Source organism: Eumetopias jubatus, unplaced genomic scaffold (assembly GCF_037043125.1).
Source record: "Eumetopias jubatus isolate StellerSeaLion01/CBP00866 unplaced genomic scaffold, mEumJub1_p1.0 scaffold_15, whole genome shotgun sequence".
NCBI classification, from domain to species: domain Eukaryota; kingdom Metazoa; phylum Chordata; class Mammalia; order Carnivora; family Otariidae; genus Eumetopias; species Eumetopias jubatus.
The window spans coordinates 68,783,851-68,798,098 of record NW_028274821.1 but is presented as its reverse complement, the minus strand read 5'-3'; the positions used below and the strand labels follow the sequence as shown (position 1 = coordinate 68,798,098).

The following is a 14,248-nucleotide window of genomic DNA, read 5'->3' as shown; positions in this document are numbered from 1 at the left end:
GAGGTTTCTAGAGGGGAGGGGGTTGGGGGGATGGGTTAGCCTGGTGATGGGTATTAAAGAGGGCACGTTCTGCGTGGAGCACTGGGTGTTATGCACAAACAATGAATCATGGAACACTACATCAAAAACTAATGATGTATGGTGATTAACATAACAATAAAAATTTTTTTTAAAAAAAAGAATAATTTGTAGGAACCCAGGTAGGATTCCAAGTATAACATCCATTGCTTAGAAGAAAGTAGAAAAAGAAACCATGATTTAAAAAAAAAAAAAATCAGGATTAATTTTTTTCCTTTGCATTCTTTTTTCTTTTGTTTAATATATGGTATAAAAATGATCCTGACAGTAAGAATGGCTGTGCAGGTAATTAGCCAATGCCAGCTTAATACAGCCCAGAAGTTTCCAAAGCAAGCTGGTGCCAGTGATACTCCATATTAATAGCTGGTAATATTGGCATAACTCTAGGAATTACGTGAAATCATCCTGTTTTGTGAGTTTGATCCTCAACAACAGAGGCTTCTCTTATGCTCCATTCTCCTCTTCTGAAAAAAGATGCAAATAAATGTGACCCATAGCTTGGGAAGTTTTCAAATTCTCAAATATATATATATATTTCCCCTGTTCTTGGGTCATGAATGAGGGACCAACCAGAAGTTGAAAAACTCTTATCTTAATAGCTTAAAGTCAGCCTGGGTCTACCTCTTTTCACCTGGACTCTCAGGCTTGCAGAGTGGAAGCCAAATACACGTCTTGTCCCATTGTCTCCACTTTCCTGTGTTATCATAATCATTCCCTTCCCATGTCATCTCTGTGACAGGGAAGGTAGTAGCTAAACACAATCTCTCACATACACCCCAGAATAACTTAATAGTACTATGCAGAAGAAGGATGGCAGCCATGATTTCAGCAATGGGGGAAATCCCTTGAGTTTATATCCCCATCTGCAACTTGGTGAACCCCCTACCTGAAAAAATCAAAAGCAGGAAAAAAAAGACCCTTCCATCATTCCCCTTGGGGAAAAGGGAGAACAGAAGAGGAGGATTAAGTGTGAGGAGAGAGGGGGAAGGAAACAGAAAGAAAGGGAAGTGCAAGAGGGAGGGAGGGAGAGAAAGAGAGAGAGAGAGTGATTCACAGACTAGGCAAGTGAAGAAATAATCCATTCCCTTGCTAATAAGAGAATGGGAAAGGCACTTGGCAGAGAGGATTCAGGGGAAAGTACATCCTTTCACGGCAGCTAATAAAAGCTCTACATTTTAGGTGACCTTTGAACAGTAACAGAGAGAGTGAAAAGTTCCTGCAAGATAGAAATAAATGCCTCATAGAAGGGAGTGACATCCCAGAGCAGACCTACTTGGGGCAACCACAGCTGAGGTCATACAGTGTCCTTGATAGTGGGCTGCAGTCAACCTCATGTCCCTTGGGGCTACACCCAGTGGAACCAGGATAATTCATTCAAGTTGAATACCTACTATGTACCAGGCACTGTGCAATAAAATCGTCAATCCATCCTGGACCACAGCACTCACAATTCTCTTTGCATTCTGCATTGATAGATGCCAACCAACAAAAGCAACTGAGACGGATTCCCAAGGAAGACAGACACTTAAAGAACATTGCTTTGTCAGGGCATGTTTGGGCAGGCTGCCTGCCAGTTATATTCACATAACACTGTTGCTTACTTTTTTTTTTTTTAATTCCCTAAAGTATATTCACACAGTGTCTATGAGAAGAAGAAACAGAAATTAGAGAATAACATTTATGGATAGTATAGAATTACATTTCCATGACTTTAGGTTTCTGGTTGCAACAAAGATGTACAGAACAAATGAAACTGATTAGAGGTCATGAGACCATCTGAGATTTTACCAGTTATTAAATGAGATACTTTCTGCAAAACTCTAGTATGTTGCTTGGAGATGAGTAACTACTCAAGATATTATAGCTATTGGTATTTTATTATTACTGTTGATTATTGTTCCACATGATTTCTGAGGCCATTGCATATCCATGATTATAAAATTATCCCAATTTTATAGGGGTTCATTTCCAAGGGATGAATTGGGGAAAATGATGGAAGAGAATCCTCCTTCCTAAACAAAAGGTATATAGAAAGAAAATTGCCTAGAAAAGTATAGACTACACCCTTACAACAAACACTCAGGAAAGTCAGCAATCTTTTATATCCAAGTTCAGACAAGTAAAGTAAGAAATCAGAATGCCTGGGCTGGGACCATGTCACACATCAAAGAATTGGTAAACTGTGGACTACAGAGTGACCTAGAGTTTGGTGGCTTGCACCAAGAAAGGGGAGAGACAACTAGTCTGTGTAAGCAGGTGGAAGAAATGTTTCAGCTTTAAACTCATTATATGCTTCAAGCCTAGCTACCCTAAAGGCAGCTTGGTTGCAGACAACAAAAGCCATTATATCTGGCTTAAGGAGAAAGATCTATATTAGAGGGCAGTAAATAGCTCACAGAACTTATTGGATGGCCAGGGCAATAAAATTGAATGCTACCCACCTTGGAATTATATTGCCAGGAGAAATGTCCAACCACACTACTGAATTTCTGCAGCAGACACTGCGTTGCTGCTGCCAAAAGGGACCAGAAAGTAGATTTTCCAGCACAGATGCCCTATGAGAAACAAATGCTTCTGCAATAAGATTTGGTCTCATACATGTTCTCCAAATCTCCTATAATTGTGTCAGCTTAGTAGAATCTAGGTAACCTATAAAAGACTTAACTGCATGGTAATGTCAGAATGTAGCTTTTGGCTTCCAGCCCCTAGAGTAAAGAAAAGTATGAGAGAAAGGTATTGGAAGTAGATGTTGAGTAAACTAATCTATAGCATCTACCACATTAACATCAGATTTGGAAACTAAGTTGCTTTTTAAGGCATCTGGTTATTAAATCTGGAAATCCCTCTTCATGCCAAATGGCCTAGAACTGCTCGAGGACTTGGAATGACCTCAGAAAACTAGTGTTATCATGAACTTGATGGACAGAGACCCAGAAATGCAGAGAAAAGCATAGAAACTTGTCATTTTACTGGATTCAGTAAGGTTTAGCACAGGCTCCACTGGGTATTTTCAATATTGAAAACTGCTCATGTGCCTTGTATTTTTATTAATGGTAGTTTCAGGTTGGAAGCATGGATGGATATAGATCAATGTATCTCAAAATACATCCTGCACAATACCCTCATCGAATCACTTGGGACATTTGTTAATATAAAGATTATTGGGCCCCATCCCAAACTCTGAAGCAGAATCTCTGCATTAGCAGGAATTACAAAGTTGTGGAAACACTTATCTGTATTTTGTTAGAGGTCCCCATGCTTATAGAGTCTAGACTCAGAGTATAGTGAAAACTCCCAGTAATTCCTACAGAAATTTACCTCCAACAGCTTATTATGGAGGCCTAAAAGTTGTGAAGTAGAAATATAGTTGGAAACTACTTTGTGGCCTTGTGAACCTGAGGGTCACAACAGAGCTGAGATTGAAAGTATACTGAGACTCGGCCCAAAATGCATAATGTTTTTAAGCTATATTAGCATCTTGTCATATCTTAGATACCAAAAATATATAAGCCAAAATTGAATTCATACTAATCCAAATGTTGTGTGTAAAATACCTCACTCAGTTTCAGGAATAAGGTCATGGGCTTAGAATGTTGTTTATAGGTGTCTCCAAGGAGATGGCATTAAAACATTTATACATGGTGTACCCTGTATTTATATGCAAACTAGCCTCTATGCTGTTTTCCAGTGGATGTTTTCAATCCTACAAAAAAAATGTGAAGGCCAACTTCTAGCACATGGAAGTATTTTCATGTGCCCAATTGTATGGGAACTAGAGAAAACAAGAAAGACTTGTAAATACTGAGAGTTTAAATGTGCCTTTTTCTTACACCATACACAAAGATAAACTCAAAATGGATGAAAAGACTTAAATGTGAGACAGGAATCCATCAAAATCCTAGAGGAGAACATAGGCAGCAACTCTTCAATCTCGGCCAAAACAACTTCTTACTAGACACATCTCCAAAGGCAAGGGAAACAAAAGCAAAAATGAACTATTGGGACTTAATCAAAATAAAAAGCTTCTGCAAAGCAAAGGAAACAGTCAACAAAACTAAAAGGCAACCTACAGAATGGGAGAAGATATTTGCAAATGACAAATCAGATAAGGGGCTAGTATCACAAATCTATAAAGAACTTAACAAATTCAACACCGAAAAAACAAATAATCCAGTCAAGAAATGGGCAGAAGACATGAACAGACATTTCTCCAAAGAAGACATACAAACAGCCAACAGACACATGAAAAAATGCTCCACATCACTTGGCATCAGGGAAATACAAATCAAAACCACAATGAGATTCCACCTCACACCAGTCAGAATGGCTAAAATTAACAAGTCAGGAAACAACAAATGTTGGTGAGGATGCAGAGAAAGGGAACCCTCTTACACTGTTGGTGGGAATGAAACCTGGTACAGCCACTCTGGAAAACAGTATGGAGGTTCCTCAAGAAGTTAAACACAGAGCTACCCTATGACCCAGCAATTTCACTACTAGGTATTTACCCCAAAGAAACAAATGAAGTGATCCGAAGGGGCACCTGCATCCCAATGTTTATGGCAGCAATGTCCACAATAGCCAAACTATGGAAAGAGCCCTGATGGCCATCGACAGATGAATGGATAAAGAAGATGTGGTGTATGTGTACACACACACACACAATGGAATATTACTCAGCCATCAGAAAGGATGAACACTTAACATTTACATCGACATGGATGGAACTGGAAAGTATTATGATGACTGGAATAAATCAGAGAAAGACAATTATCATATGGTTTCAATCATATGTGGAATATAAGAAACAGCACAGAGGATCACAGGGGAAGGGAGGGAAAATTGAATGGGAAGGCATCGGAGAGGGAGAAAAACAAAGAGAGGCTCTTAACTATAGGAAACAAACAGGGTTGCTAGGGGGTTAAGGGGATGGAGTAAGTGGGTGATGGGCATTTAGTAGGGCATGTGATGTGATGAGCATGGGGTATTATACACAACTGATGAATTATTGAACCCTACATCTGAAACTAATGATGTACTGTATGTTGGCTAATTGAATTTAAATTTTTAAAAAATTCCATTAGGAGACCTAAATCCCTCTGTAACTAAAATCAGCCAACATTTATTGGAAACCTACCGTGTGCCAAACTCTTTTCTGGGTGCTTTCTCATATGTGATCTCATTTAATTTTTAGAACACTCCATGGGCGCGTGGGTGGCTCAGTCATTAAGTGTCTGCCTTTGGCTCAGGTCATGATCCCAGGGTCCTGGGATTGAGCCCCGCATCGGGCTCCTTGCTCCGCGGGAAGCCTGCTTCTCCCTCTCCCACTCCCCCTGCTGTGTTCCTTCTCTCGCTGTGTCTCTCTCTGTCAAATAAATAAATAAAATCTTTAAAAAAAATTTTTTTAGAACAATCCTATGAGATAAGTAATTTTAATTCTGTTTCACAGACGAGAAAACTGAGGTACCAAGAGATTGGTTGGATAATGTGCCACAGAGCAAGGAAGAAGTAAAGCCAGGACTTCCTGACAGCAAATTCAGTGCTCCTTCCACTCTGTCACTCTTCTTAATACTAAATAAGTATCATTTAATAATTAATACCAACAGCCCACTATTTCTTAAAGAAAAATACATTTTTACTAAGGACATTATCTCATTTGATCCTAATAACAACACTCAAGGCCTGGCAGAGAATGATGTTACTATTTCACAATGCGAAAAAAGAAACCCTAGGAGATTCAGTCACAAAACTTATAACTGCAGAGCCAGCATTTGAGCCCTAGTCTTTTGAATCCAAATATGTGTTCTATTTACTACCTCAGAGTTCAGGAAAAAGGAATTAATATTACTTTGTACCTAGTTTCTCATCTGCTAGGCATTTTATATATATGAGTTCTAATCCTCATCACAACCCTGAAAACTAGGAAGTAGACCCATTTTAGAGATGTATAAACAATGGCTTAACAGAGGTTGAAGTTAATCAGTGTTGGAACTGATTCCAACCCAAAAGTGTGAGACACTGATATAACTGCACGTTACACACACACACACACACACACACACACACACACACACACACATAGTGTCATTCAAAGTGAAGAAGACTGTGATAAAGTACAAGTAGCTCTTAACAGAACTTTCTATTTGGAAACTCCTAGTTTAGATCACAAAAATGTTCTAAATCACTACCCTTAAGTATCAACATAGAACAAGCAAAGGTAGTCAAAAATCTCTCCATAGAGTCAAAATTGTACCTGAAGGAAGAAGAAACTGGTTGGCTCATTCTAAAAGCATTTGGCCATGCCTATGAATGTCTACTGCCAGGATAACTTCAAATAACTATGTCCTTTATGCCATCAACCCAGAGTCATTCTTAGAAGCAATATCCTTGAGGATCAAGTTATGAAAAGACATGTAGAGTCAATGAGGCCCTGTGCTGAGAACTACTTGCAAATGGACAGAAAATTGGGTAAGTAGAAGAACTTGTGTACTGAAGGAGAACAGCATGCCAGCCAATACTTTCACAGACACTCTGAGAAGCGCAGTTGTTATAAAACGTATGAGCTTTTACCCAAGAAGGAGCAATGAACTATTTTCCTTGTTAACCAATAGCTCAGCAGGCAAGTACAATAGTCACTGAGACTTACATACACTTTTTTCACACATAAAGTTCATTTGATTTTCAGATTATAAAACATTTTAATCCCATTTTCTGCCCATAGGAGGCTTTCAGTAAATGCTTATTGCAATGAACTAAACTGAACAGAGTTAAGAATTATTATCCTCTAGGAAACACGAGAAAATAGATGCTCAGTAAGGTTAAGTGACTTGCCAGTTACCAAATATAAGCTGTTACATGTTATTAAGTTCTTCTACTCTTTGGTGGATCTTTTAGAAACCATCCAACTCCATATTGTTATCACAGAGTAACATTAGGCCATATGATACACATCAAAATTGGGTATTTTTCCATTAAAATGCCTAACCATCTTAGTCAGAAAACCTGGATTTGGTTAATTTTGGTTTCTAGAATAGAGCCCCTGAAGAATTAAAATCTGGATTTTTGGAGTGATCCATATGTCTGAATAAGTTGTTTTTGTCAAACATCCATTATCTCATGGCCCAGATTCCATAATTAAATGAGGTCAAATGAGAATATACGCAAACTGAAAAGCACTGTGTTAATATTAGCTGTTATCCGTGAGATGTATTTCTCTTAAAAACATAGAAGACAGTGAAATAAAGGGCTTCTTTTATAACAGAAAGAAAGAACTGTCTAGTCAGAAAAAAAAATATGTATTATTGTACATTTTGCACACCAAAAATTCAAAGACAAATATAATTGGTAATAGCACTATTATATCAGACTATACTGAAAAATGGATTGAAAGTTTGGCATTTGATGTTTAAAGGAACAGTCAAATATTGCAAACACAGAACTTTCAGGGATTCAGTCCATTACAAAAATCAAAGATTTACCCAGACATAATCCTCTTAAAACATGATCATTCTTCATATTTTCAGACTCAGCTTTCTTCATATCTTCAATCTTTAAAAAGCTAGAACTTTAAAAAAAAGGGGAGGGAGGGTGGCTAAAGGCACTTGGAATGAGAAACACTATATTCAAATACAGTGGCTATTTATTGAATGTGTTCTAGGTGACAAGTGACTGCAAAAAATCCATTTCTATACCCATTTTACACATTAGGAAACTGAGATTTAGACGGGCTAAGGCACTTGTTCAAGATGATGAAAATAATATTTAACAAAGATATAAATTAAGTTCAAGTATTCCAATGTTGTGCCCCATATTCATTTTTTCTAAACTTTCTGTAAGTTTCAAAACAACAATGGATGGGTCTAAAATGCTAACACTAACAGTCTTTTGTTCTTTTTTTATTAATACAATTATTTTTAACATTTGCTTCCACTTAATTTCTCAATTATTCTCTATTTTGCACATCTATTTAAAGATTAACACATTAAAATCAACATAACAAAGAGACTTCTCGTGTTAAGATGCCCTCTTCTTTCAGATATCACTCCCAAAATAATAAGAAATGTGACCAACAGAATTCAAAGTCTTTTTTTTTTTTTTTGGTAAAATTTAGGAACATCTATAATCCCAAACCACTGTATATGATTAAGAGGTGTCAAGATGTGGGATTAGCTCAAGAAAAGAAGCTTGCAGGAGCAGATCTTAAACATGTCAGGGGAGTACAATCAACAAAACAGATGGTGCACTAAAAAAAGCAAAAAAAAAAAAAACAATAATCACATCTTTGAAAAAAAATGGACTGAGATGCCTACACAATGTAAAGTAGCAGGAAATAAGCAAGGAAATAGATAGACATTCCATTTTTGCAACAGCCTATTGATGAATTTTAATGGAAGAAAAGTCAAACACTGAGAAAATAAAAATGTATAAGGACAAACAACTATCACACACCCACACAGACACACATGCAGACACACAGAGACACAGACACACACACACACACACACACACACACACACACACGGAGGAAAGGGAAAAAAAGGAAGAAACAGACTTTCACTTCACTGTGAAATCAGGAGACTCCTATTCAGCTGCAATTTAGGTTGGTTTCTTTCTCATAAACTTCTATGCACACAATCCAAGAACTTAATAATTTATTTCATTCAAGTTATATTCTTAAAGAACCTTTGAAAAAAGGAAATAATGGACAAAAATTGCATTTTCTTTCTCACAAAGAATGAACATATAAAAGACTCACTAGAAAATGTTGTTAACAGGCAGAACAAAATCATGACAAAACTTACTGCAATGAATCAAAGAACATTAAAAAAAAAATCAAAGAACCCAAAGCAGAGATACAAGAGCTTAGGGAATATGTGGTGAAGTGATAGAAGAAAGTAAAATATAAGAGGTCAGACCTAAGAAAAAGAAAGGAAAAAGTAAAGGCCTGGGCGCCTGGGTGGCTCAGCTGGTTGGGCGACTGCCTTCAGCTCAGGTCATGATCCTGGAGTCCCGGAGTCAAGTCCCGCAACAGGCTCCCTGCTCAGTGGGCAGTCTGCTTCTTACTCTGACCCTCCCTCATCTCATGCTCTCTCTCTGTCTCATTCTTTCTCTCTCAAATAAATAAATAAATAAATCTTTAAAAAAAAAAAGGCCTTAAAGTCATAAAGACCACATTATAAACAGTGCACAAAAAATGAATAAAATTTTATGTAAACACAGTAAAGGAGGATGAGATTACAAAAAATAAAATAAATGGAAACAGTTCATTAAAATAGCTTGGAGAAAAATTATGTTAATGAAAAATAGACTAAGTAGATCTTTTATACATATGATCAGTGTTCCTAAAGAAAACAAAACACACACACAAAATCAAGATATATAAATTTATAAAGAAAATTTCAAGAAAATCATACTTGAATCAAAAGATTAAGATAGTCCATTCTGTCTGAGAAAATGAATATATTAGAGGACAACTAACTACAAACATATCTCAATAATGTTATCACATTTCAAAACAAAAGAAACTTATAGGCATTCAAACAAAAGTATTACCTAAGACTAAAACATACTAGGGGGATACCTGGCTGGCTCTTGATCTTGGGGTTATGAGTTTGAGCCCCATGTTAGGAGTACAGTACTTAAAAAAGAATAAAACATACTAAGCTAATCTCAGGTTTCTCAAGGGCAATTTTCAAGAACAGAATACAGTAACACTATGTTTAAAAAATCCCAGAGGCAAAACTTGAAATATTGAGGTATAAAGAAAAGAGAAAAACATTTTGAACTTACAAAACCCAAAGAATATAAACTATACAGAGGAAAAAACTAAGGAAATTAAGAAATGAATTTAAAACTATTACAAAAAGTCTGGCAGTGATCATTGGATTCAGGCAGCCACAAACCTAAGTCTAAAACAATTCTGGTAATGAAAAGTGTGAAATATAAATGTTATAAACTATTACAATGTAGAAATAATATAAATAGCATATATATAGCATATAAATATATAGCATATATATGTGTGTGTGTCTGTGTGTGTGTGTGTGTATATTACATTTATATAAAATGGATGTATATATTTTAAAACACCAGAAGAACCAAAAAAGAAAAATGAATAAGGGTAGGAGAAAATGAAGAATGATACTTTCATCATTGTTTAATACATACTGTCTTTAAGAAATAAAGAATTGAGTATATTACACAAGGTTATAATAATGAAGACAACAAATAGAACTTAGAATATAAACCCAAATATTTAAAAAACAGATTTAAAAAAAAGATTTTTAAAAAGAATCAATAAAAAAGAATGCATGTTACATGATTTTATTGCAAAATTAAAACTATTAAAGCTATTATATAAATAGGATATAGTCATATATTAAGTAGAAAAAAATTTTTAAAACAAAAAAGAATGCATGCTACAAGATTTTATTGCAAAATTAAAACTATTAAAGCTATTATATAAATAGAATATAGTCATATATTAAGTAGAAAAAAACTAAAACACAATAAAATACAACTATACACCATATACAGAGAAGATGTTATGTGTCAATTACATATTCATATATATTCACATATATAATCTTATAACCTAATAATGTACATACATATATATTCTTATATAATAATCTTAAAACTCAATAATGGACAAATAACCCAAATAAAAATGGGCAAAGGACCTGGATAGACATTTCTCTGAAGAACATATGCAAATGGCTAGTAAACACTAAAAAGTGCTTAGCACCATTAGCAATTATAGGGAAATACAAATTAGAATCACAGTGAGCTATCACTTCACACTCACTAGGATGTCTATAATAAAAAAGAGAGACACAAGCAAGTGTTTACAAGTATGTCGAGAAATTGCGACCCTCATACATTGCTTATGAGAATTTAAAATGGTGCAGCCACTTTGGAAAGCAGTTTAGCAACTTCTCAAGATGTTAAACATAAAGTTACATATGATTGTGCAATTCTACTCCTAGGTATCTACCTAAGAGAAATGCAAACATATGTCCATAAAAAGACTTATACACAAATGTTCACAGTAGCATTACTCATAATAGCAACGGGTGGAAACAACACAAATGTCCATCAGCTGAGGAACAAATAATATGTGGTATAGCCATAAAATGAATATTATTTGACAATAAGAATGATGTACTGATGCATGGTACAAGATGGATAAAAGTTGAAAATCTGATGCTAACTGAAAGAAGCCAGTTACAAAAGATCATATACTGGATTCCATTTATATGAAATGTCAAGAATAGGCAAATTTATAGAGACCGAAAGTAGATTAATTGTTACCTAGGACCAGGAAGTGGGGGAGGTTGGAGAGAAATGGGAAGTCATGTTAATGAATATGTGATTTCTTTTTGAGATGATGAAATGTTCTAAAATTGTGGAGATGGCTGCACAACTTTCTGAACACACTGAAAACTATTTGACTGTATACTTCAAATGGGTAGGCTATATGGTGTGCTAGTTACATATTAATAAAGTCATTAAGAAAGATAAACCATTAGTTAAATTAGTTTTTGAAAACAGGGTAGGGAGAAACACAAGTATATAAATGGGAAATAAGAATGGGGAAATGACTACATATAGAAGAATTTAAAAGATTATAAAAGACTATTTTGCTTGACTCAACAAACTAACTTGAAAACCTGAATGAAATGGATGGCTTTCTAGGAAAATAAAAATTACAAATTAGAAAATCAAAACAAATAAACTCTCACAGGAGACACAGACAAAGTTGTCAAAGAACTACTCACCCCGTTTCCCCAGAGTCAGGTTAAGTCTCTCAGTTGAGTCCCACCAAACCTTTAAAAAATATCTATCTCAAATACTCTTTAAACTGTTCCAGAGTAAAGAAAATATACACACTTCCAAATTCTTTCTTATGAAGTCAGAAAAACATTAATATCAAATCTGACAATGATAACCCCAACTGATGAGTCTTTAAGAAAAAATCCTAAATATAGGGACGCCTGGGTGGCTCAGTTGGTTAAGTGTCTGCCTTTAGCTCAGGTCACGATCCCAGGGTCCTGGGATTGAGTCCCGCATCAGGCTCCTTGCTCAGTGGGGAGTCTGCTTCTCCCTCTGCCTGCTGCTCCCACCTGCTTGTGCTCTCTCTCTCTCTCTCTCTCTCTCTCTGACAAATAAAATCTTTAGAAAATGAAAAAGAAAAAATCCTAAAGTATAAGCAAACAGAATTCAGAAGCACATACATGCAAAATACACCACAAACTGAGTTCATACCAAAGACAGTCCAATATTAGGAAATATAACTCATCATATTAAAATATTAAAGAAGGAAAAATCACATGATCATCTCTGCTGATGCTAAAAAGGCATCTAATCAAATTCAACACCTACTCTTAATTTTTATAACTTTTAGTAAAATATAAATCAATTTATACTTGTAAGACATGACGTGTGTATGTGTGTGTGAGAGAGAGAGAGAGAGAAGGGGGAGAGAGCAAGAAAGATCAAGAGAGAGCAACCATCAAATTTACAAGTAAAATACTAAAAAGATTCCTATCAAAGATGAAATGGAACACTACATCAAAAACTAATGATGTGATGTATGGTGATTAACATAAAATAATAAAAAAAGATGAAATAAGGCAAGGATTACAGAATGCTATCAATTGTATAAATACAAAATTATCATGTTATAATAGAAGAAAAGATCTTATTTACAATAGCAAAAAATAACCACAGACACAAGTTATATAGAAATAAACCTAGTAATCGCCATGGCGATGGGCGGAGGTGGCGGCATCCCGGAGCAGGAGGACTCGGTGTTGTTCCGCCGTGGCACCGGCCAGAGTGATGATTCTGACATTTGGGATGATACAGCATTAATAAAAGCTTATGATAAAGCTGTGGCTTCGTTTAAGCATGCTCTAAAGAATGGTGACATTTCTGAAGCTTCAGATAAACCAAAAGGCACACCTAAAGAAAACCTGCTAAGAAGAATAAAAGCCAAAAACAGAATGCTACAACACCCCTGAAGCAGTGGAAAGTTGGTGACAAATGTTCTGCCATTTGGTCAGAAGACGGCTGCGTTTACTCAGCTACCATTGCATCAATTGATTTTAAGAGGGAAACCTGCATTGTGGTTTATACTGGATATGGAAATAGGGAGGAGCAAAATATGTCTGATCTACTTTCCCCAGCCTCTGAAGTAGCTAATAATGTAGAACAGAATGCTCAGGAGAATGAAAATGAAAGTCAAATTTCAACAGATGAAAGTGAGAATTCCTCTAGGTCTCCTGGAAATAAACCAGATAACATCAAGTCAAAAGCTGCGCCATGGAACTCTTTTCTCCCTCCACCAGCCCCCATGCCAGGATCAGGACTGGGACCAGGAAAGCCTGGTCTAAAACTCAGTGGCCCACCACCACCTCCACCACCACCACACTTCTTATCATGCTGGCTGCCTCCATTTCCTTCTGGACCACCAATAATTCCCCCACCACCTCCCATATGTCCAGATTCTTTTGATGATGCTGATGCTTTGGGAAGTATGTTAATCTCTTGGTACATGAGTGGCTATCATACTGGTTACTATATGGGTTTCAAACAAAACCAAAAAGAAGGAAGGTGCTCACATTTCAATTAAGAAGTAATTCATACAGTATTCTCTAATAGGGGCAGCTCTCTCCCAGGGAGAACGGTATTTGATGCACCATGGTCAACATGAACAAAATTTCATCTTCTTCTTCATGAACAGTTGGTTGGGTGGTATAATCACCTGCATTTCCCCTTGTTGCACGTGACTCATGCTTAAATAACCAGCCATGTGTTTCAAGGGAATAATCAGTTTGAATAACTCAACAATGGAAATGTGAGTAATTAAAGAAACTCAGTCACGTGTAGTACAGAAAAGTCAATCTGTGAAAATTTCAACTCAGCCCATTTGTATATTGTAACTTTCTTAGTATAAAGTATGTTAAGCTTTTTATTAATGCCTTTAAAAATAAATGGTGAATTAAAAAAAAAAGAAAGAAAAAAAAGAAAGAAACCTAGTAAAATATATCCGAAACTTAGGTAATTTTAAAACTCACTGAAGAATCCAGAAGGCTGTAATAAATGGAAGGAATACCCTGTTCTTAAATAGGAAGACACAATATTGTGATGTCTATTTTTTTCTAAA

At 35.9% G+C, this 14,248-nt stretch overlaps 1 pseudogene; it reads left to right on the top strand.

Moving 5' to 3' along the window:
* The first annotated feature begins 12,845 nt into the window (after positions 1-12,845).
* Positions 12,846-14,026, top strand: LOC114213532 (survival motor neuron protein pseudogene; annotated as a pseudogene).
* Positions 14,027-14,248: the final 222 nt, after the last annotated feature.